This window comes from Crinia signifera, chromosome 9 (genome assembly GCF_055691185.1).
Source record: "Crinia signifera chromosome 9, ASM5569118v1, whole genome shotgun sequence".
Taxonomy (NCBI): Eukaryota; Metazoa; Chordata; class Amphibia; order Anura; family Myobatrachidae; genus Crinia; species Crinia signifera.
Genome location: NC_139225.1, coordinates 14,537,232 through 14,559,684, shown reverse-complemented (window position 1 = coordinate 14,559,684; position 22,453 = coordinate 14,537,232). Strand labels below are relative to the sequence as shown.

The window sequence follows — 22,453 nt, the reverse complement described above, 5'->3', positions numbered from 1 at the left end:
CTTCTGTTATATTCCAGGAGTTTACGGAGACCTCAGTGTTATAATCCTATACAATACTGCACCTCAACTCTATGGGGGGAAATCAAGTGTTTTGTGCACCAACAGCCACTAGATGGTGCTGATGGAGCAATCCAGGTGTTGCTCCATTTGGGAGCACACAGCCGCTGACATCACTGGGGTGTGGTATGGCGGTCCGGGGGTCACTATCCCGATGTTGGAATCCCAAACAGTGGGTGGCGAGTGCAAAGAAGCCCCTTGCGGGCCCGGTGGCTCGCTTCGCTCACCACAGGCTCTATTCTCCTTCTATGGGGATCGTGGACCCCCACAAAGGAGAATAGCCCCTGTGGGGGAAAGACATCAACAACATAGGAATAAGAGTTAGGAATGCATTGCAGTACAGGAACCTACAAACACACCAAACGAGGGAACCCTGAATCCAATGGTGTAACAATGCCACCGCAGTCCATACTTGCCTTCTTTAGATTGCACCTCGCCAGGAGATGCCCGGAGAGGCAACACGTTGTGTTTGAAACTGAAATCTGCATTGCATCGTAACAATAGAGCTGTCTAACATTTGTGGGCTACATGCAAAAGCAGCCAGTATTTACCCTGCACAGAAACAATATGATTATATTTATAAATATATATATATATATATATATATTTTTCCCCCCTTGCAATACAACATGGTACGTTCCAGACACAAAGTCACCTGCTTGTTCCCTTTACTGTATCCGTCCCAGAGGTCATTACTGCATAACTCCCAACTTTTGCAGCTCAGCAGTCGGGACGCTGCTGCTGCGCGCCGAAATTTTCGGGGGGGGGGGGGCCTAATTTGGGGGCGTAGCCTATACTCGCCCCCATTTTGCCGCTATGGGGGCATGACCCAGAGGCTCTGTGAGCCTCTAGCCATGCCCCCAGCCCCCTGGCTGCGGGAATAGACGCCTGACAATCGGGACTGTCCCGCTAAAATCGGGACTGTTGGGAGGTATGTTACTGTCTGAAACTAGCCGGTGAGAGGAAGTTTTCTCCTGACCATGATGTATATGCTAAATCGTATAAATGTTTTATATGTGCTTATGTTTTATATGGATTCTCATACCTCCCAACTTTCTTCACAGTAAAATAGGGAGACCCGCGCGAACGGCCTAAAAGGGGCGTGGTCTATGCAAATGAGGGTGAGGCTTATGCTAATTAGTGCGCATGCGCACAGCGTCTATTCGGTCAGATTGGGGGGGGGGGGGAACTCCCAACTCCCCCCCCCCCCCCCGCAGCGGGACACCGACGGCCGCGGGAACGTCCCCAAATATCGGGACATTCCCGCGTTCAGCGGGACAGTTGGGAGGTATGGATTCTGCACATGTAAATTATGCAAATCACATTTAATCACTGTACACGAGGTAAGACGTGCATTGTCGCTTGCAACCTAGCGCACCGGGAGGGGCTATTTGCCATGACTGATGAGTACACATCTGTAATTAGCATTTAGCACTAGTATAGGCATACCTCCCAACACTCCCGATTACCGTGGGAACATCTGTTTTTTTTTCCGCACGGCGTCTATTCCCACAGCCAGGGGTCTGGGGGCATGGCTAGAGGGGGCATGGCCACGCGGGAGAGCCACACGTATAGGCCATGGCCCCTTTAATTAGGCCACACCCCAGAAATTTTCGGCGAGCCTCCAGCATGCTTCTCAGTGTCCCTCCTCTGTCTCCCTAGAAGTTGGGAGGTGTGGTATAGGGTTATTAGATAAAAGCCTGTCAAAATGACAATTTACTTTCACTTTGCGCTGTGACAGTTTGTAGCCCACAATCTCTCTGAAACAGATCAGTGTCCTTGCGAAAATTGCTTTCACTTTCTGTTATGAAAGCACACAGAGGAGTTATTTGTTCCCGTCGAGTGGCCTCTGGTGGTCAGTGGCGGTTCTTCACCTCATAGAGGCGAGGAGTAGTTAGCCTTTTATACTGTATCTATATAGAGTAAGTGTGTTTGCATGGCATTATCCTGTATGCACTGAGAAATACAGCAGATTATCGGGGAGAGAAATGGTTGGGAGACAGGCAGACTCTCCTGTCTCCCAACCATTACTAGTCGGACAGTTTTCGTCTGCGCCCCCCCCCCCCCCCCCCCTCTAAATGATTGTTTGAGTAATACACTAATTCATTGATGAACTGCATCCCGGAGGTTTTGGCCGGCTCCTTGGCGGACAGGTGTTTCAGTGTCTTCCCACACTTGCTTCTTATTAAGTCTTCCAGACATATCTGGGGCCCGGCCAAGAAACACTGCTCGGTGCGACGTCTAACATGAACTTTGCAGATGGATCAGCCCCAGTCTGAGGCGCTGACGGAACACTACACACAAGAATTAACTAGCGGGGATGGGGCCTAGAAAAGAACAACTATTTCATGTTAACAATATATTGTTGCAGCGCTGTTAAGTGGGGATCTCGCAGACAATTTATTAAGTGCTAAGGAAAACTCTGGAACATGTAAAGCGCTGTTCCTCCGTTACTCTGTGGTAACGTCGTCCAATTTCTCTCCTATGTGGGCTGCATAAACCCAAACTGGAACCTAGCGAAGTATTGATGTCATAAAACAGCACGTAGGGTGGTCCGTGGCGAGGGGCAGGAGGTCACGTAATCCAACTGTATTATATACCACACATAAAGGGACAGCCTTTATACAATCTGTAGGTGACCGTTATATGTATTAGGCATAGAACAGAGTGCACATAAGGGACACCATTGTTGGGGTATGTTTTCTGGAACAGGCGCCTCCATTAATAAAGGCCCGATGGTGCCAACTCCCAGAGCCCAGACAGGACACTACCAGCTCCGGAAGCAGAGTTTGATGTCCGGTCCGGCATTCCGGGGTCTTGTCCAGGTCTCCTTCACACGCCACATGTCAGTTGTATAACCTTCATGTACATGGGCAGTATGACTGGCGAGTCCCTGAGCGCCCATACACGTGTGTTTAGCAGTATTACATGCACATGGGCAGTATAACTGGTGAGTCCCTGAGCGCCCATACACGTGTGTTTAGCAGTATTACATGCACATGGGCAGTATGACTGGTGAGTCCCTGAGCGCCCATACACGTGTGTTTAGCAGTATTACATGGGAAGCTACATGTGTATTAGCCTAGAACACCTGGAACCTTTAGCCAGGCCTTGGCTGTAGTTAACTCTGCCTGCCAGGTCCTGCCCACGGCTACATGATGCTGCCAGATGCTGAGTAATACACCCAGAACACACCCACAGCACGGAGAGAAGTTGTACTGTGCAGTTATCAGTACTGTGCATACAATACCAGGTGCTGAGTAATACACCCAGAACACACAGCACGGAGAGATGTTGTACTGTGCAGTTATCAGCACTGTGCATTCAATACCAGGTGATGTGGAATACACCCAGAACACACAGCACAGAGAGAAATTGTACTGTGCAGTTATCCGTACTGTGCATACAATACCAGACGCTGAGTAATACACCCATAACACACAGCACAGAGAGAGGTTGTACTGTGCAGTTATCAGTACTGTGCATACAATACCAGATGCTGAGTAATACACCCAGAACACACAGCACGGAGAGAAGTTGTACTGTGCAGTTATCCGTACTGTGCATACAATACCAGGTGCTGTGGAATACACCCAGAACACACAGTACAGAGAGAAATTGTACTGTGCAGTTATCCGTACTGTGCATACAATACCAGACGCTGAGTAATACACCCATAACACACAGCACAGAGAGAGGTTGTACTGTGCAGTTATCAGTACTGTGCATACAATACCAGATGCTGAGTAATACACCCAGAACACACAGCACAGAGAGAAGTTGTACTGTGCAGTTATCAGTACTGTGCATACAATACCAGGTGCTGAGTAATACACCCAGAACACACCCACAGCACGGAGAGAAGTTGTACTGTGTAGTTATCAGTACTGTGCATGCAATACCAGATGCTGAGTAATACATCCAGAACACACAGCAGAGAGAAGTTGTACTGTGCAGTTATCAGCACTGTGCATACAATACCAGATGCTGAGTAATACATCCAGATCACACAGCATGGAGAGATGTTGTACTGTGCAGTTATCCGTACTGTGCATACAATACTAGATGCTGAGTAATACACCCAGAACACACAACACAGAGAGAAGTTGTACTGTGCAGTTATCAGTACTGTGCATACAATACCAGATGCTGAGTAATACACCCAGAACACACAGCACGGAGAGAAGTTGTACTGTGCAGTTATCCGTACTGTGCATACAATACCAGGTGCTGTGGAATACACCCAGAACACACAGTACAGAGAGAAGTTCTACTGTGCAGTTATCAGTACTGTGCATACAATACCAGATGCTGAGTAATACACCCAGAGCACACAACACAGAGAGAAGTTGTACTGTGCCGTTATCAGCACTGTGCATACAATACCAGGTGCTGTGAAATACACCCAGAACACACAGCACAGAGAGAAGTTGTACTGTGCAGTTATCAGTACTGTGCATACAATACCAGACGCTGAGTAATACACTCAGAACACACAGCACAGAGGCCCTTATTCTGATCGGTGCGGCCGGAGCCGCATATGCGGCTCCGACCGCACAGACGAATCCCCGCCTTGCGTACGGATCGCCACCTCCGTCCGTACGCGGATATGTGGCGATCCGTATGAAAGTGGACGGGGATACGCCTCCTCCACCTTGGGAGCTGCCCCTGCATTCGATGGTCGCCGAACATCGAATGCAGGGCCGCACGCTCCACCAGGTCCCGCAACACAAGACCACACGGACACTTGTCCGTGTGAAATCTTGTATTGGGGCGGGCAGCTGACATCCGGCGATGTCAGCTGCCCGCCCCCTACACGCGCGTCATGGCCTCATTACCATGCATACGCCCCGCGTTTGCATGGGAACGCCCATGAAACGCGGGGCGTATGCATAGGGAAATGAGGCTAAGTAGCCCCTCACGCCCCTATCCGCCCCCTTTGCGGCGGTCAAAAGAAGTGTGCGGCGATTTCGCCTGCACATGCGCAGAGTGCCCTCTGCACATGCGCAGAGCGAAAACATCGGCGGAACGGCCGCATGCGGCCGTTTCCGAACCGATCAGAATAAGGGCCAGAGAGAGGTTGTACTGTGCAGTTATCAGTACTGTGCATACAATACCAGATGCTGAGAAATACACCCAAAACACACAGCACAGAGAGAGGTTGTACTGTGCAGTTATCAGTACTGTGCATACAATACCAGGTGCTGAGTAATACACCCAGAACACACCCACAGCACGGAGAGAAGTTGTACTGTGCAGTTATCAGCACTATGCATACAATACCAGATGCTGAGAAATACACCCAAAACACACAGCACAGAGAGAAGTTGTACTGTGCAGTTATCAGTACTGTGCATACAATACCAGGTGCTGAGTAATACACCCAGAACACACCCACAGCACGGAGAGAAGTTGTACTGTGCAGTTATCAGCACTATGCATACAATACCAGATGCTGATTAATACACCCAGAACACACAGCACAGAGAGAAGTTGTACTGTGCAGTTATCAGTACTGTGCATACAATACCAGGTGCTGAGTAATACACCCAGAACACATCCACAGCACGGAGAGAAGTTGTACTGTGCAGTTATCAGCACTATGCATACAATACCAGATGCTGATTAATACACCCAGAACACACAGCAGAGAGAGAAGTTGTACTGTGTAGTTATCAGTACTGTGCATACAATACCAGATGCTGAGTAATACACCCAGAACACACAGCACGGAGAGAAGTTGTACTGTGTAGTTATCAGTACTGTGCATACAATACCAGACGCTGAGTAATACCCCCAGAACACACAGCAGAGAGAGAAGTTGTACTGTGTAGTTATCAGTACTGTGCATACAATACCAGGTGCTGAGTAATACACCCAGAACACGTCCACAGCACGGTGAGAAGTTGTACTGTGCAGTTATCAGCACTGTGCATACAATACCAGATGCTGAGTAATACACCCAGATCACACAGCATGGAGAGATGTTGTACTGTGCAATTATCCGTACTGTGCATACAATACTAGATGCTGAGTAATACACCCAGAACACACAACACAGAGAGAAGTTGTACTGTGCAGTTATCAGTACTGTGCATACAATACCAGACGCTGAGTAATACACCCAGAACACACAGCACAAAGAGAAGTTGTACTGTGCAGTTATCAGTACTGTGCATACAATACCAGATGCTGAGTAATACACCCAGAACACACAGCACGGAGAGAAGTTGTACTGTGCAGTTATCCGTACTGTGCATACAATACCAGGTGCTGTGGAATACACCCAGAACACACAGTACAGAGAGAAGTTCTACTGTGCAGTTATCAGTACTGTGCATACAATACCAGATGCTGAGTAATACACCCAGAGCACACAACACAGAGAGAAGTTGTACTGTGCAGTTATCCGTACTGTGCATACAATACAAGGTGCTGTGGAATACACCCAGAACACACAGCACAGAGAGAAGTTGTACTGTGCAGTTATCCGTACTGTGCATACAATACCAGACGCTGAGTAATACACTCAGAACACACAGCACAGAGAGAGGTTGTACTGTGCAGTTATCAGTACTGTGCATACAATACCAGATGCTGAGAAATACACCCAGAACACACAGCACAGAGAGAAGTTGTACTGTGCAGTTATCAGTACTGTGCATACAATACCAGGTGCTGAGTAATACACCCAGAACACACCCACAGCACGGAGAGAAGTTGTACTGTGCAGTTATCAGCACTATGCATACAATACCAGATGCTGATTAATACACCCAGAACACACAGCAGAGAGAGAAGTTGTACTGTGTAGTTATCAGTACTGTGCATACAATACCAGATGCTGTGGAATACACACAGAACACACAGCACAGAGAGAAGTTGTACTGTGCAGTTATCAGTACTGTGCATACAATACCAGATGCTGAGTAATACACCCAGAACACACAGCACGGAGAGAAGTTGTACTGTGTAGTTATCAGTACTGTGCATACAATACCAGACGCTGAGTAATACCCCCAGAACACACAGCAGAGAGAGAAGTTGTACTGTGTAGTTATCAGTACTGTGCATACAATACCAGGTGCTGAGTAATACACCCAGAACACGTCCACAGCACGGTGAGAAGTTGTACTGTGCAGTTATCAGCACTGTGCATACAATACCAGATGCTGAGTAATACACCCAGATCACACAGCATGGAGAGATGTTGTACTGTGCAATTATCCGTACTGTGCATACAATACTAGATGCTGAGTAATACACCCAGAACACACAACACAGAGAGAAGTTGTACTGTGCAGTTATCAGTACTGTGCATACAATACCAGACGCTGAGTAATACACCCAGAACACACAGCACAAAGAGAAGTTGTACTGTGCAGTTATCAGTACTGTGCATAAAATACCAGATGCTGAGTAATACACCCAGAACACACAGCACGGAGAGAAGTTGTACTGTGCAGTTATCCGTACTGTGCATACAATACCAGGTGCTGTGGAATACACCCAGAACACACAGTACAGAGAGAAGTTCTACTGTGCAGTTATCAGTACTGTGCATACAATACCAGATGCTGAGTAATACACCCAGAGCACACAACACAGAGAGAAGTTGTACTGTGCAGTTATCCGTACTGTGCATACAATACAAGGTGCTGTGGAATACACCCAGAACACACAGCACAGAGAGAAGTTGTACTGTGCAGTTATCCGTACTGTGCATACAATACCAGACGCTGAGTAATACACTCAGAACACACAGCACAGAGAGAGGTTGTACTGTGCAGTTATCAGTACTGTGCATACAATACCAGATGCTGAGAAATACACCCAGAACACACAGCACAGAGAGAAGTTGTACTGTGCAGTTATCAGTACTGTGCATACAATACCAGGTGCTGAGTAATACACCCAGAACACACCCACAGCACGGAGAGAAGTTGTACTGTGCAGTTATCAGCACTATGCATACAATACCAGATGCTGATTAATACACCCAGAACACACAGCAGAGAGAGAAGTTGTACTGTGTAGTTATCAGTACTGTGCATACAATACCAGATGCTGAGTAATACACCCAGAACACACAGCACAGAGAGAAGTTGTACTGTGCAGTTATCAGTACTGTGCATACAATACCAGGTGCTGATTAATACACCCAGAACACACCCACAGCACGGAGAGAAGTTGTACTGTGTAGTTATCAGTACTGTGCATACAATACCAGACGCTGAGTAATACCCCCAGAACACACAGCAGAGAGAGAAGTTGTACTGTGTAGTTATCAGTACTGTGCATATAATACCAGGTGCTGAGTAATACACCCAGAACACGTCCACAGCACGGTGAGAAGTTGTACTGTGCAGTTATCAGCACTGTGCATACAATACCAGATGCTGAGTAATACACCCAGAACACACAGCAGAGAGAAGTTGTACTGTGTAGTTATCAGTACTGTGCATACAATACCAGATGCTGAGTAATACACCCAGAACACACAACACAGAGAGAAGTTGTACTGTGCAGATATCAGTACTGTGCATACAATACCAGATGCTGAGTAATACACCCAGAACACACAGCACGGAGAGAAGTTGTACTGTGCAGTTATCAGCACTGTGCATACAATACCAGATGCTGAGTAATACACCCAGAACACACAGCACATAGAGAAGTTGTACTGTGCAGTTATTAGTACTGTGCATACAATACCAGATGCTGAGTAATACACCCAGAACACACAGCACGGAGAGAAGTTGTACTGTGCATACAATACCAGATGCTGAGTAATACACCCAGAGCACACAGCACACAGAGAAGTTGTACTGTGCAGTTATCAGCACTGTGCATACAATACCAGGTGCTGTGGAATACACCCAGAACACACAGCGCATACAATACCAGACGCTGAGTAATACCCCCAGAACACACAGCATAAAGAGAAGTTGTACTGTGCAGTTATCAGTACTGTGCATACAATACCAGGTGCTGAAAAATGCACCCAGAACACACCCACAGCACGGATAGAAGTTGTACTGTGCCGTTAACAGCACTGTGCATACAATACCAGGTGCTGTGGAATACACACAGAACACACAGCACAGAGAGAAGTTGTACTGTGCAGTTATCAGTACTGTGCATACAATACCAGGTGCTGAATAATACACCCAGAACACACCCACAGCACGGATAGTAATACACCCAGAACACACAGCACGGAGAGAAGTTGTACTGTGCATACAATACCAGGTGCTGAGTAATACACCCAGAACACACCCACAGCATGGAGAGAAGTTGTACTGTGCAGTTATCAGCACTATGCATACAATACCAGATGCTGATTAATACACCCAGAACACACAGCAGAGAGAGAAGTTGTGCTGTGTAGTTATCAGTACTGTGAATACAATACCAGATGCTGAGTAATACACCCAGAACACACAGCACAGAGAGAAGTTGTACTGTGCAGTTATCAGTACTGTGCATACAATACCAGGTGCTGAGTAATACACCCAGAACACACCCACAGCACGGAGAGAAGTTGTACTGTGCAGTTATCAGCACTGTGCATACAATACCAGATGCTGAGTAATACACCCAGAACACACAGCACATAGAGAAGTTGTACTGTGCAGTTATCAGTACTGTGCATACAATACCAGATGCTGAGTAATACACCCAGAACACACAGCACGGAGAGAAGTTGTACTGTGCATACAATACCAGATGCTGAGTAATACACCCGGAACACACAACACAGAGAGAAGTTGTACTGTGCAGTTATCAGTACTGTGCATACAATACCAGACGCTGAGTAATGCACCCAGAGCACACAGAGAAGTTGTACTGTGCAGTTATCAGCAATGTGCATACAATACCAGGTGCTGTGGAATACACCCAGAACACACAGCCCAGAGAGAAGTTGTACTGTGCAGTTATCAGCACTGTGCATACAATACCAGGTGCTGTGGAATACACCCAGAACACACAGCACAGAGAGAAGTTGTACTGTGCAGTTATCCGTACTGTGCATACAATACCAGATGCTGAGTAATACACCCAGAACACACAGCACGTAGAGAAGTTGTACTGTGCAGTTATCAGTACTGTGCATACAATACCAGATGCTGAGTAATACACCCAGAACACACAACACAGAGAGAAGTTGTACTGTGCAGTTATTAGTACTGTGCATACAATACCAGATGCTGAGTAATACACCCAGAACACACAGCACGGAGAGAAGTTGTACTGTGCATACAATACCAGATGCTGAGTAATACACCCAGAGCACACAGCACACAGAGAAGTTGTACTGTGCAGTTATCAGCACTGTGCATACAATACCAGGTGCTGTGGAATACACCCAGAACACACAGCGCATACAATACCAGACGCTGAGTAATACCCCCAGAACACACAGCATAAAGAGAAGTTGTACTGTGCAGTTATCAGTACTGTGCATACAATACCAGGTGCTGAAAAATGCACCCAGAACACACCCACAGCACGGATAGAAGTTGTACTGTGCCGTTAACAGCACTGTGCATACAATACCAGGTGCTGTGGAATACACACAGAACACACAGCACAGAGAGAAGTTGTACTGTGCAGTTATCAGTACTGTGCATACAATACCAGGTGCTGAATAATACACCCAGAACACACCCACAGCACGGATAGTAATACACCCAGAACACACAGCACGGAGAGAAGTTGTACTGTGCATACAATACCAGGTGCTGAGTAATACACCCAGAACACACCCACAGCATGGAGAGAAGTTGTACTGTGCAGTTATCAGCACTATGCATACAATACCAGATGCTGATTAATACACCCAGAACACACAGCAGAGAGAGAAGTTGTGCTGTGTAGTTATCAGTACTGTGCATACAATACCAGATGCTGAGTAATACACCCAGAACCCACAGCACAGAGAGAAGTTGTACTGTGCAGTTATCAGTACTGTGCATACAATACCAGGTGCTGAGTAATACACCCAGAACACACCCACAGCACGGAGAGAAGTTGTACTGTGCAGTTATCAGCACTGTGCATACAATACCAGATGCTGAGTAATACACCCAGAACACACAGCACATAGAGAAGTTGTACTGTGCAGTTATCAGTACTGTGCATACAATACCAGATGCTGAGTAATACACCCAGAACACACAGCACGGAGAGAAGTTGTACTGTGCATACAATACCAGATGCTGAGTAATACACCCGGAACACACAACACAGAGAGAAGTTGTACTGTGCAGTTATCAGTACTGTGCATACAATACCAGACGCTGAGTAATGCACCCAGAGCACACAGCACACAGAGAAGTTGTACTGTGCAGTTATCAGCAATGTGCATACAATACCAGGTGCTGTGGAATACACCCAGAACACACAGCCCAGAGAGAAGTTGTATTGTGCAGTTATCCGTGCTGTGCATATAATACCAGACGCTGAGTAATGCACCCAAAACACACAGCATGGCGAGAAGTTGTACTGTGCAGTTATCAGTACTGTGCATACAATACCAGATGCTGAGTAATACACTCAGAACACACAGCATAAAGAGAAGTTGTACTGTGCAGTTATCAGTACTGTGCATACAATACCAAGTGCTGAAAAATGCACCCAGAACACACCCACAGCACGGATAGAAGTTGTACTGTGCCGTTAACAGCACTGTGCATACAATACCAGGTGCTGTGAAATACACACAGAACACACAGCACAGAGAGAAGTTGTACTGTGCAGTTATCAGTACTGTGCATACAATACCAGGTGCTGAATAATACACCCAGAACACACCCACAGTATGTATAGTAATACACCCAGAACACACAGCACGGAGAGAAGTTGTACTGTGCATACAATACCAGGTGCTGAGGTATACAGTTGTACTGTGCATACAATACCAGGTGCTGAGGAATACACCCAGTACACAGAGCACAGAGCGAAGTTGTACTGTGCCATTATCAGCACTGTGCATACAATACCAGGTACTGAAAAATGCACCCAGAACACACAGCACGGAGAGAAGTTGTACTGTGCCGTTATCAGCACTGTGCATACAATACCAGGTGCTGAGTAATACACCCAGAATACACAGCACGGGGAGAAGTTGTACTGTGCCATTATCAGCACTGTGCATACAATACCAGGTGCTGAAAAATGCACCCAGAACACACAGCACAGAGAGAAGTTGTACTGTGCAGTTATCAGTATTATGCAAACAATACCAGATGCTGAGTAATACACCCAGAACACGCAGCACGGAGAGAAGTTGTACTGTGCCGTTATCAGTACTGTGCATACAATACTAGGTGCTGAATAATACACCCACAGCACGGATAGAAGTTGTACTGTGCCGTTATCAGCACTATCCATACAATACCAGGTGCTGAGTAGTACACCCAGAACACACAGCACGGAGAGAAGTTGTACTGTGCATACAATACCAGGTGCTGAGGAATACACCCAGTACACAGAGCACAGAGAGAAGTTATACTGTGCAGTTATCAGCACTGTGCATACAATACCAGGTGCTGAAAAATGCACCCAGAACACACAGAACAGAGAGAAGTTGTACTGTGCCATTATCAGCACCGTGCATACAATACCAGGTACTGAAAAATGCACCCAGAACACACAGCACGGAGAGAAGTTGTACTGTGCCGTTATCAGCACTGTGCATACAATACCAGGTGCTGAGTAATACACCCAGAATACACAGCACGGGGAGAAGTTGTACTGTGCCATTATCAGCACTGTGCATACAATACCAGGTGCTGAAAAATGCACCCAGAACACACAGCACAGAGAGAAGTTGTACTGTGCAGTTATCAGTATTATGCAAACAATACCAGATGCTGAGTAATACACCCAGAACACGCAGCACGGAGAGAAGTTGTACTGTGCCGTTATCAGTACTGTGCATACAATACTAGGTGCTGAATAATACACCCACAGCACGGATAGAAGTTGTACTGTGCCGTTATCAGCACTATCCATACAATACCAGGTGCTGAGTAATACACCCAGAACACACAGCATGGAGAGAAGTTGTACTGTGCATACAATACCAGGTGCTGAGGAATACACCCAGTACACAGAGCACAGAGAGAAGTTATACTGTGCAGTTATCAGCACTGTGCATAGAATACCAGGTGCTGAAAAATGCACCCAGAACACACAGAACAGAGAGAAGTTGTACTGTGCCATTATCAGCACCGTGCATACAATACCAGGTACTGAAAAATTGACCCAGAACACACAGCACGGAGAGAAGTTGTACTGTGCCGTTATCAGCACTGTGCATACACTACCAGGTGCTGAATAATACACCCAGAACACACAGCACGGGGAGAAGTTGTACTGTGCCGTTATCAGCACTGTGCATACAATACCAGGTGCTGAAAAATGCACCCGGAACACACAGCACGGGGAGAAGTTGTACTGTGCTGTTATCAGTTCTGTGAATACAATACCAGGTGCTGAGTAATACACCCAGAGCACACAGCACAGAAAGCAGTGAACTCTGCAAAAGTGTGAACAAATGATAACTATCTCTGGAATATACTGAAATATGCAGGTGTATGCCTGTCATTACTACACTGCAAACATCCCTATACAGTATACAACCAATAGCTGACACATAGGGACACGGCACAGACTGAATGACACAGGTAACACACTGCATAAGAACCTCAGAGCACTAAGGGCTGGAGCAGATGTGATCTAGTGATGCCAGCCTGCAGATGGCAATGTATACCCCCCCTTCCCACTTATTGCCTCTTACCTGTGGGGTCCCGATGCCCGGGGTGGAGCAGGTAACTGGACACAGTCAGTGGGCAGAGTTGTTCCAGATCCTCAGGAGTCGAGCAGGTAAGCAGAGCGGCTCCAGGTGCTCCGGGATGGAGCAGGTAACTGGACCTTTTCAGCGGGCAGAGTGGGTGTAGCGGCTCCAGGTGTTCGGAGATGGAGCAGGTAACTGGACCTTTTCAGCAGGGAGAGTGAGTGCAGCGGCTCCAGGTGCCCAGGGGTGGAGCAGGTAACTGGACACGGTCAGTGGGCAGAGGGGGTGCAGCAGGTAACTGGACCTGGTCAGTGGACAGAGTGGCTCCAGGTGCCTGGGGGTGGAGCAGGTAACCAGACACGGTCAGTGGGCAGAGCAGCTCCAGATGCCCAGGGGTGGAGCAGGTAACGGGACAGTCAGCGGGCAGAGCAGGTGCATGGGGGTGGAGCAGGTAACTGGACACAGTCAGCGGGCAGAGTGGGTGCAGACGCTCCAAGTGCTCGGGGATGGTGCAGGTAACTGACCGCGGGCAGAGGGGATGCAGAGGTAACTGGACACGGTCAGCGGGCAGAGGGGGTGCAGCAGGTAACTGGCCACAGCCAGCGGGCAGAAGGGGTGCAGCGGCTGCAGGTGCCCAGGGGTGAAGCAGGTAATGATACGGTCAGTGGGTAGAGGGGGTGATGCCGGTAACAGAACCGGGCAGCGGGCATAGGGGGTGAAGCAGGTAACTGGACACAGTCAGCGGGCAATGTGGGTGCAGCGGCTCAAGATGCCCAGGGGTGAAGCAGGGAACTGGAGACGGTCAGCGGGAAGAGGGGATGCAGCAGCTCCAGATGCCCAGGGGTGAAGCAGGTAACAGGACACAGTCAGTGGGCAGAGGGGGTGCAGTGGCTCAAGATCCCCAGGGGTGAAGCAGGTAACTGGGGACCGTCAGAGGAGGTGCAGCAGGTAACTGGGCCCGGGCAGAGGGTGTGCAGCGGCTCCAGGTGCCCAGGGGTGAAACAGGTAACTGGATTGGGTCAGCGGGCAGAGGGGGTGCAGCAGGTAACTGGGCCCGGGCTGCGGCGCACACAGATGTCATGGACTGTTATGGTCTCGGTTCTGTAGGTGTCTGTCGCCTCTCGGTTACAGACAGTCTGCACCTTTTCTAGCTGCTGTCAGACAGACTGTTAGGAATTCTCCCTTATAGACACCCAGCTCTGCTCCTTCCTTTATTCATTTACCCTTATAACAGCCCCCTCCTCCTTCCCTCCCCTCCCACAGCCCCCGTATCCCAAACCCACCCCCGTCCCATCATTCAGCTGAACATCCCTCTATCATTTTTTGTTTAAGTCTGTGTTACTGTCTGGCCTGACGTCACCCATAAACACAGCATTAACCGCTGCCCTGCCAGATGCCTCCCAGCGGCTGCACAAGGATTTCCGGGGTGCAGGGGTGGAAAAAACACCACAAGTACAAAAAAGCCCATGAAAAAACTCCCAGAAGCATAGACCCAAAATAGTCCATCGCGAAGGGTTAAATCAGAGCCGGGGCCTGTTGTTATGGCACCTGCTGCATTATTAAGGTGTAACGGCCATTATAACGCAATATTATACACGCAGGCGTGCCGGGGAACAGGCAATGCAAGGGTTACTGACCGCACTGGCAGTCATAGGGTTAAGCCAACATTACTACTAGATACAGTGAGGGCTTAATCCCTACCTGGACGTCTGTAGTCATTAGACTATGCCCACAATAGCCGCGGGGTTACTCCTGGCATCTCATGCCCTGTACTTGCTGCTGCCACGCTGGGCCTGTCATGGGCAATGTTTGCAGGCGTCTAGACACATTAATACCTACACGGTTGCCAGCATATGAAATGAATTTCCCTGGGGCACGCTGCCACTGGGCAGGTGCGTGTAATAACGTCACACGCAGGGTCGATTACGATAGGTGTGCCCACCGTGGTTGTCTGCAGAAGATCAGCGTCCGTGGTGTGTATTAAAACGACAGCTCTGCAGGACAGATGCTGACACAGAGGAGCCGGTGACTACATACCGTGGGATCAGACTGGGGCAGGAGTACAGATGGGGGAGCATTATGTGCTACACGTGTATTCTGCCTTACCCCTCCTGCGATGGCAGCAGTCCCGTCTCTGTACATATACAGCCGTGGCCACATAGATACAGACTGTGGTAGCAGGTAAGTAGCACGTGGCCCATCCAGTCCACCCCTTATGGTAACTTCACACCCTATTAGATCCTTATACGGATACTAAGCAAGTGTATCTTGTTCTACTGTCTCAGCCTCTACCGCCTCTGATGGGAGGCTATTCCACGTACCCACTACCCTGTCTGTGCCATCAGAACGGACGTGTTCGACTCACAGAAGAGATTCTCAGCCTTGCACAGTCACCTCCAGCTGTGGCAGCATGTGGGGGGGGGGGGGGGGGGTCAAACTGATGCCTGCGGGGCATTAGGAATTAGACCAGGGGGTAACCTCATACCCGCAGCAATCCCCCCCAATAACACTAATTATCCCCACATTATACCTGCCCATTGCATACATTCTACTCTCGGTCCGCTCTGCCAGGTACCATGGTCTCCACCCACACCCCCACCTCCGTGCCCCAATATCCCGCTTGGTGCCCTATTGGTCAGTGGCACAGCCAGTTCTACTCTATGGGGGCGCGGTGTATGGAGCCAGATTACTATCTGACGCTACAATAACCAGACAACGCCGTCATATACAGGCCGGAAACTACTCGAGAACAGATTACACATTACATTGTATTACCGAAATGGGGACCTCTCTCCTGGGACTGGGCTGGTGGAGCTCATACGGTTACCCCAATACTAATTAGGTGATCTCAGCATATACTGTATCTCGCTAAATGGATCTTCAGATTATCTCCAAGACAGTCACAGACGATGAATAATTATATCTATTGTCTAGAACATAACATAGACACTTCTACATAATGCTAACTATGGACAGAATTTCATTGATCTCTTAGGGTACGTTATTACCCCCACATTACGTATAAGAGTGCCACACATTATGTATCAGTGCCCACATTATGCATAAGAGTCCCTACATTACATATAAGAGTCCCCACATTACGTTTCAGAGCCCCATTACGCATCAGTGCCTACATTACATACAGTATCAGAGTCCCCGAACTACATATCAGAGTCCCCACATTACGTATGAGTCATCACATTACGTATCAGAGTCCCCACATCACATATCAGAGTGCCCACATTACCTATCAGAGTCCTCACATTACGTATCAGAGTCCCCACATTACCTATCAGAGTCCTCACATTACGTATCAGAGTCCCCACATTATGTATCAGAGTCCCCACATCACATATCATAGTGCCCACATTACGTATCAGAGTCCCCACATCACATATCAGAGTGCCCACATTATGTATCAGAGTCCCCAAATTACGTATCAGAGTACCCACATTATGCATCATTGCCCACATTACGTATAAGAGTCCCCAGATTAAGTATCAGAGTCCCCACATTATGTATCAGAGTGCTCACATTATGTATCAGAGTCCCCACATTACGTATCAGGGTCCCCACATTACATATCAGAGTCCCGACATTACGCATCAGTGCCAAAATTACGTATCAGAGTCCCCACATTATGTATCAGAGTGCTCACATTACACATCAGAGTCCCCACATTATGTATCAGAGTGCTCACATTACGCATCAGAGTCCCCACATTACACATCAGAGTCCCCACATTACCTACCACCGACCATTACCACATCAGTCTTTGGTTTATGTCGGCCTTTTGCGTGTTCATCCTTTTGGTGGTGACTTGTACTATCTAAATACTGTCAACCTATGGACCATATACCCCACAAAAGGGTTTTGCACAGTACATACAGAGGGAAGAGACACTGCCGTACCTCTCATACAAGTACCTCTGTTGATGATCGCTGGCTGGTGGGGTGGAGTTCCTCACTCCTGTGAATGCTGCTGTCACAGTAATGGAGGTAACATGAGTATGTCAGCCTATATCTGGTACAGGTGATTCAGACCTGGGGGGGGGCCTCAGAGGGTTAATACCCCCAGCCCCCCCCCCCCCCTATCTAAAGGGCCCCCTGTGGTCAGCATGTTTTCCCAAATAAGTTGGGGTGGGGGGGGGGGGGGCTCAGGGGGTCAATACCCCCAACCCCCCTATCTAGGGGCCCCCTGTGGTAAGCATGTATTCCCAAAAAAGTTTTTTTTACCTAAAGGTTTTGTGCATGGGAGTGGGGTAGTGCTGCAGCTTCACCAATCATCTAATGGGATTAATGGTGCTGAGCATCGGGAGCTGAGGCACACTGAGTGCACAAGTGTGCAGTGCATTACTGGAAGTTGACAAAGTCCCACGAGACTTTGCACAAAAGGTCAGAGGCTGAGAGGCTTGTGCTGAGCTCTGATTGGTGGAGCTCATCACATACTTCTCAGACCTTTGTAGGACAGCAGCAGCAGCCTCATTATGGGAGGGTTTTTTATCAGAGGCAGTGCTGAGCCTGTGAGGTCTCCCACAGAGCAAGCTACAGCGGGACAAACAGGATTTTCATGTGGTGTGTGTGTATGTATGTATATAGTTTTATATATATATATATATATATATATATATACTAGGTGATTCATCGCGCCCTACGGGCGCTCTTCACACCCTCGTAAGGGGCTGCGCCCCCTTAATTTGTGAACGTTTGTATATGAGAAATATGGTTAGAATTGTATGAAAGATGCCCTGTATTGCAACTTAGGTGTCCGCGAATCGCGGGAGGGGGGGTCGCGGAGGCTGCCGCGAATTGCAGGAGGGGGGGTCGCGGGGGGTGCCGCGAATTGCAGGAGGGGGGGTTGTGGGGGGGGGGTGGATGCTGCGAATCGCGGGAGGGGAGGGATTGCAGAGAATCGCGGGATGGGGGTCGCGGGGTGGGTTGCCGCAAATCGTGGGAGGGGGGTTACGGGGGCGGGGGTTGCGGCGAATCATGGTAGGGGGGTCGCGGGGGGTGTGCCGTGAATCACGGGAGGGGGGGTCACGGGGTGGGGTGCCGAGAATCGCGGGGGGGTGTGTGTGTGCCGTGAATCGCGGGAGTGGGGGTTGCGGGGGGGGTGTGACGCGAATCGCCACAAGAAAAAATCAACACAGAAAGGTCAACACATGTAAATGTTGACATAAGTGTGGCACTTCATTGGTGTCCATGTCGACAAATGAGAATGAATATGAAAACATTCAAAAAATGAAAAAAAAAAACTTCAAAAACTCATGTCAACCTTTTTCATTGTCGACCATAGCCATGTCAGTGTTTTCCATGTGCAATTTAATTCTGGAGCTGCCGCGAATCGCGGGGGGGTGCCGCGAATTGCGGGAGGGGGGGTCGCGGGGGTGGGTGCCGCGAATCGCGGGAGGGGGGGTTACGGGGCGGGGGTTGCGGCGAATCATGGGAGGGGGGGTCGCGGGGGTGTGCCGTGAATCACGGGAGGGGGGGTCACGGGATGGGGTGCCGAGAATCGCGGGGGAGGTGTGTGTGTGTGTGCCGTGAATCGCGGGAGTGGGGGTTGTGGGGGGGGGGGGTGGGGGGGTGTGACGCAAATCGCCACAAGAAAAAATCAACACAGAAAGGTCAACACATGTAAATGTTGACATAAGTGTGGCACTTCATTGGTGTCCATGTCGACACATGAGAATGAATATGAAAATATTCAAAAAATGAAAAAAAACTTCAAAAACTCATGTCAACCTTTTTCATTGTCGACCATAGCCATGTCAGTGTTTTCCATGTGCAATTTAATTCTGGAGCTGCCGCGAATCAGGGGGGGTGCCGCGAATTGCGGGAGGGGGGGGTCGCGGGGTTGGGTGCCGCGAATCGCGGGAGGGCGGGGTTCACAGGGGTTCCGGTGGGGGGTTGCCGCGAATTGCGGGAGGTGGGGGGTCACGGGGGGTGCCGCGAATCGCGGGGGGGGGGGTTGCGGGGGGGTGTGACGCGAATCGCCACAAGAAAAAATCAACACAGAAAGGTCAACACATGTAAATGTTGACATAAGTGTGCCACTTCATTGGTGTCCATGTTGACACATGACAATGAATATGAAAACATTCAAAAAATGAAATAAATCTTCAAAAACTCATGTCAACCTTTTTCATTGTCGACCATAGCCGTGCCAGTGTTTTGCATGTGCCATTTAATACTGGGGCTGCCGCGAATCGCGGGGGGTGCCGCGATTTGCGGGAGGGGGGGGTTGCGGGGGGTGGGTGCCGCGAATCGCGGGAGAGCGGGGTTCATGGAGGTTCCGGTGGGGGGTTGCCGCGAATTGCGGGAGGGGTCGCAGGGGGGTGCCGCGAATCGCCGGAGGGGGGTTGCGGGGGGTGTGACGCGAATCGCCACAAGAAAAAAATCAACACAGAAAGGTCAACACATGTAAATGTTGACATAAGTGTGGCACTTCATTGGTGTCCATGTCGACACATGAGAATGAATATGAAAATATTCAAAAAATGACAAAAAAACTTCAAAAACTCATGTCAACCTTTTTCATTGTCGACCATAGCCATGTCAGTGTTTTCCATGTGCAATTTAATTCTGGAGCTGCCGCGAATCACGGGGGGGTGCCGCGAATTGCGGGAGGGGGGGTCGCGGGGGTGGGTGCCGTGAATCGCGGGAGGGCGGGGTTCACAGGGGTTCCGGTGGGGGGTTGCCGCGAATTGCGGGAGGTGGGGGGTCACGGGGGGTGCCGCGAATCGCGGGAGGGGGGGTTGCGGGGGGGGTGTGACGCGAATCGCCACAAGAAAAAATCAACACAGAAAGGTCAACACATGTAAATGTTGACATAAGTGTGCCACTTCATTGGTGTCCATGTCGACACATGACAATGAATATGAAAAAATTAAAAAAATTGGTACTTATGTAATATCTGGGCTCCTGTTTTTCTTATGAGACCGTGTCCCCTCGCGGGGCTCGCTGCGCTCGCCACGCTTCGGGCACGGTGGCTCGCTGCGCTCGCCACACTATATAAAATCAACTCCATGCGTATTTGGATAGTAGGGGTATGAAAAAATGGGGTGCATTTAACATGGGAGTCCAGATAATACATAAGTACCAAAAAATTAAAAATAAATCTTCAAAAACTCATGTCAACCTTTTTCATTGTCGACCATAGCCATGTCAGTGTTTTGCATGTGCCATTTAATCCTGGGGCTGCTGCGAATTGCGGGGGGGGGTGCCGCGAATCGCGGGAGGGGGGTTGCAGGGGGGGTGCCGCCAATCGTGCAAGGGGGGGTCGCGGGGGGGTTCTTTTTGCCGCGAATCGCGGGAGGGAGGTCGCGGGGGGGGGTGTTTTTTCCGCGAATCGGGGGGGGGGGGGTCACGGGGGAGGGTTTGCCGCGATTCGTGGGAGGGGGGGGGGTCGCGGGGTGGTGGTTATGCCGCGAATTGCGGGAGGGGTCGTGGGGGGGTTCTTTTTGCAGCGAATCGCGGGAGGGGGGGTCGCGGGGGTGTTTTTGCTGCGAATCGCGGTAGGGGGGGTCGCGGGGGAGCGGGTGTTTTTGCCGCGAATCGCGGGAGGGGGGGGTGCGCGGGGGGGGGGGGGGGGGTTTGCCGCAAATCGCGGGAGGGGGGCGCTCACCTGGTGGCTGTGGAGTAGCAGTGCTGGGCAACATGGGAAGGCAGTGGGTGTCTGGCACTGTCTGTGGGCTCACTGGGCTGGTTCTCTGTCACATACCTCCCAACATGACCCTCTCCAGGAGGGACACAATGCTCTGTTTCTAGACTTCCCCTTAATGTATGATTGCCATCACCTGTTTTAAACAGGTTAATTTCTCAGAAAGGTGTTCAGCACAGATGAAGGCAATCACACATTAAGAGGAAAGTCCAGGAACAGAGCGTTATAGACACAGACACCCACTTTGAGTGACAGATGTAGCCAAATATATAGGAGATATATATATACATATATATATACGGGCACATCCCCATTAGAGCGTTTAGATGATCAGGCTCTTATACTGTACATTCTAGATCTAATACTAGCAGGTTTGTACGTACTCTCCCATGTCATTTTCCCTATTCTTTCTGACAACCTTCATTTATAGACTACATATATTATGGGTACAACTCTCTGATAATCAGATGCCATGACTGGCATGCTTACCCATGTAGATTACATGTACTCTCCCAGCAACTTTGGAGTTTACATGTACTCTCTTGGCGCAATGTTCCTACCGTTGCCTGATAACATGTCCTTACATTTGACCTTGCCTCCTAGTTTATATGAATTAGTCGGTGACATTATACATATATGATCTACATTCCAGCTTTTATCTGCTAGCGACTCTATGGACTGTAAGTTTATACTGCCGTTACTCTGTGTTCTCACACTGTAATATTCTCCCAGGCAATCTGCAGCCAGTAATGATGAGGGAGAGGGCTCCCCTGTCTAAAGTGACCTGGGCCCCCAGAAGGCTTAATCCAACCCTGGGAGTATGGCTTTACAAGTGTATGACCCCTGACACCGGGAGTATGGCTGCAGCAGTGTATGACCCATGACAGGTGACACCAGAAGTATGGCTGCAGCAGTGTATAACCCCTGACAGGT

General features: G+C 49.1%; 1 protein-coding gene across 10 annotated transcripts in view; it reads right to left on the bottom strand.

Annotated features, from left to right (window-relative positions):
• Positions 1-22,453, bottom strand: part of ADAMTSL2 (ADAMTS like 2) — a 112,680-nt gene that overhangs the window by 50,794 nt on the left and 39,433 nt on the right. Inside the window, exon 1 of one of the 10 annotated variants that reach the window (XM_083161105.1) lies at positions 13,865-15,040. The exons of 8 other annotated variants lie outside the window; for them this stretch is intronic. The gene's annotated coding sequence lies outside the window, so the exon portion shown is untranslated. Of the gene's footprint in view, positions 1-13,864; positions 15,041-22,453 lie in introns of those variants that run through there. One more of the 10 variants, XM_083161108.1, reaches the window with a different exon arrangement.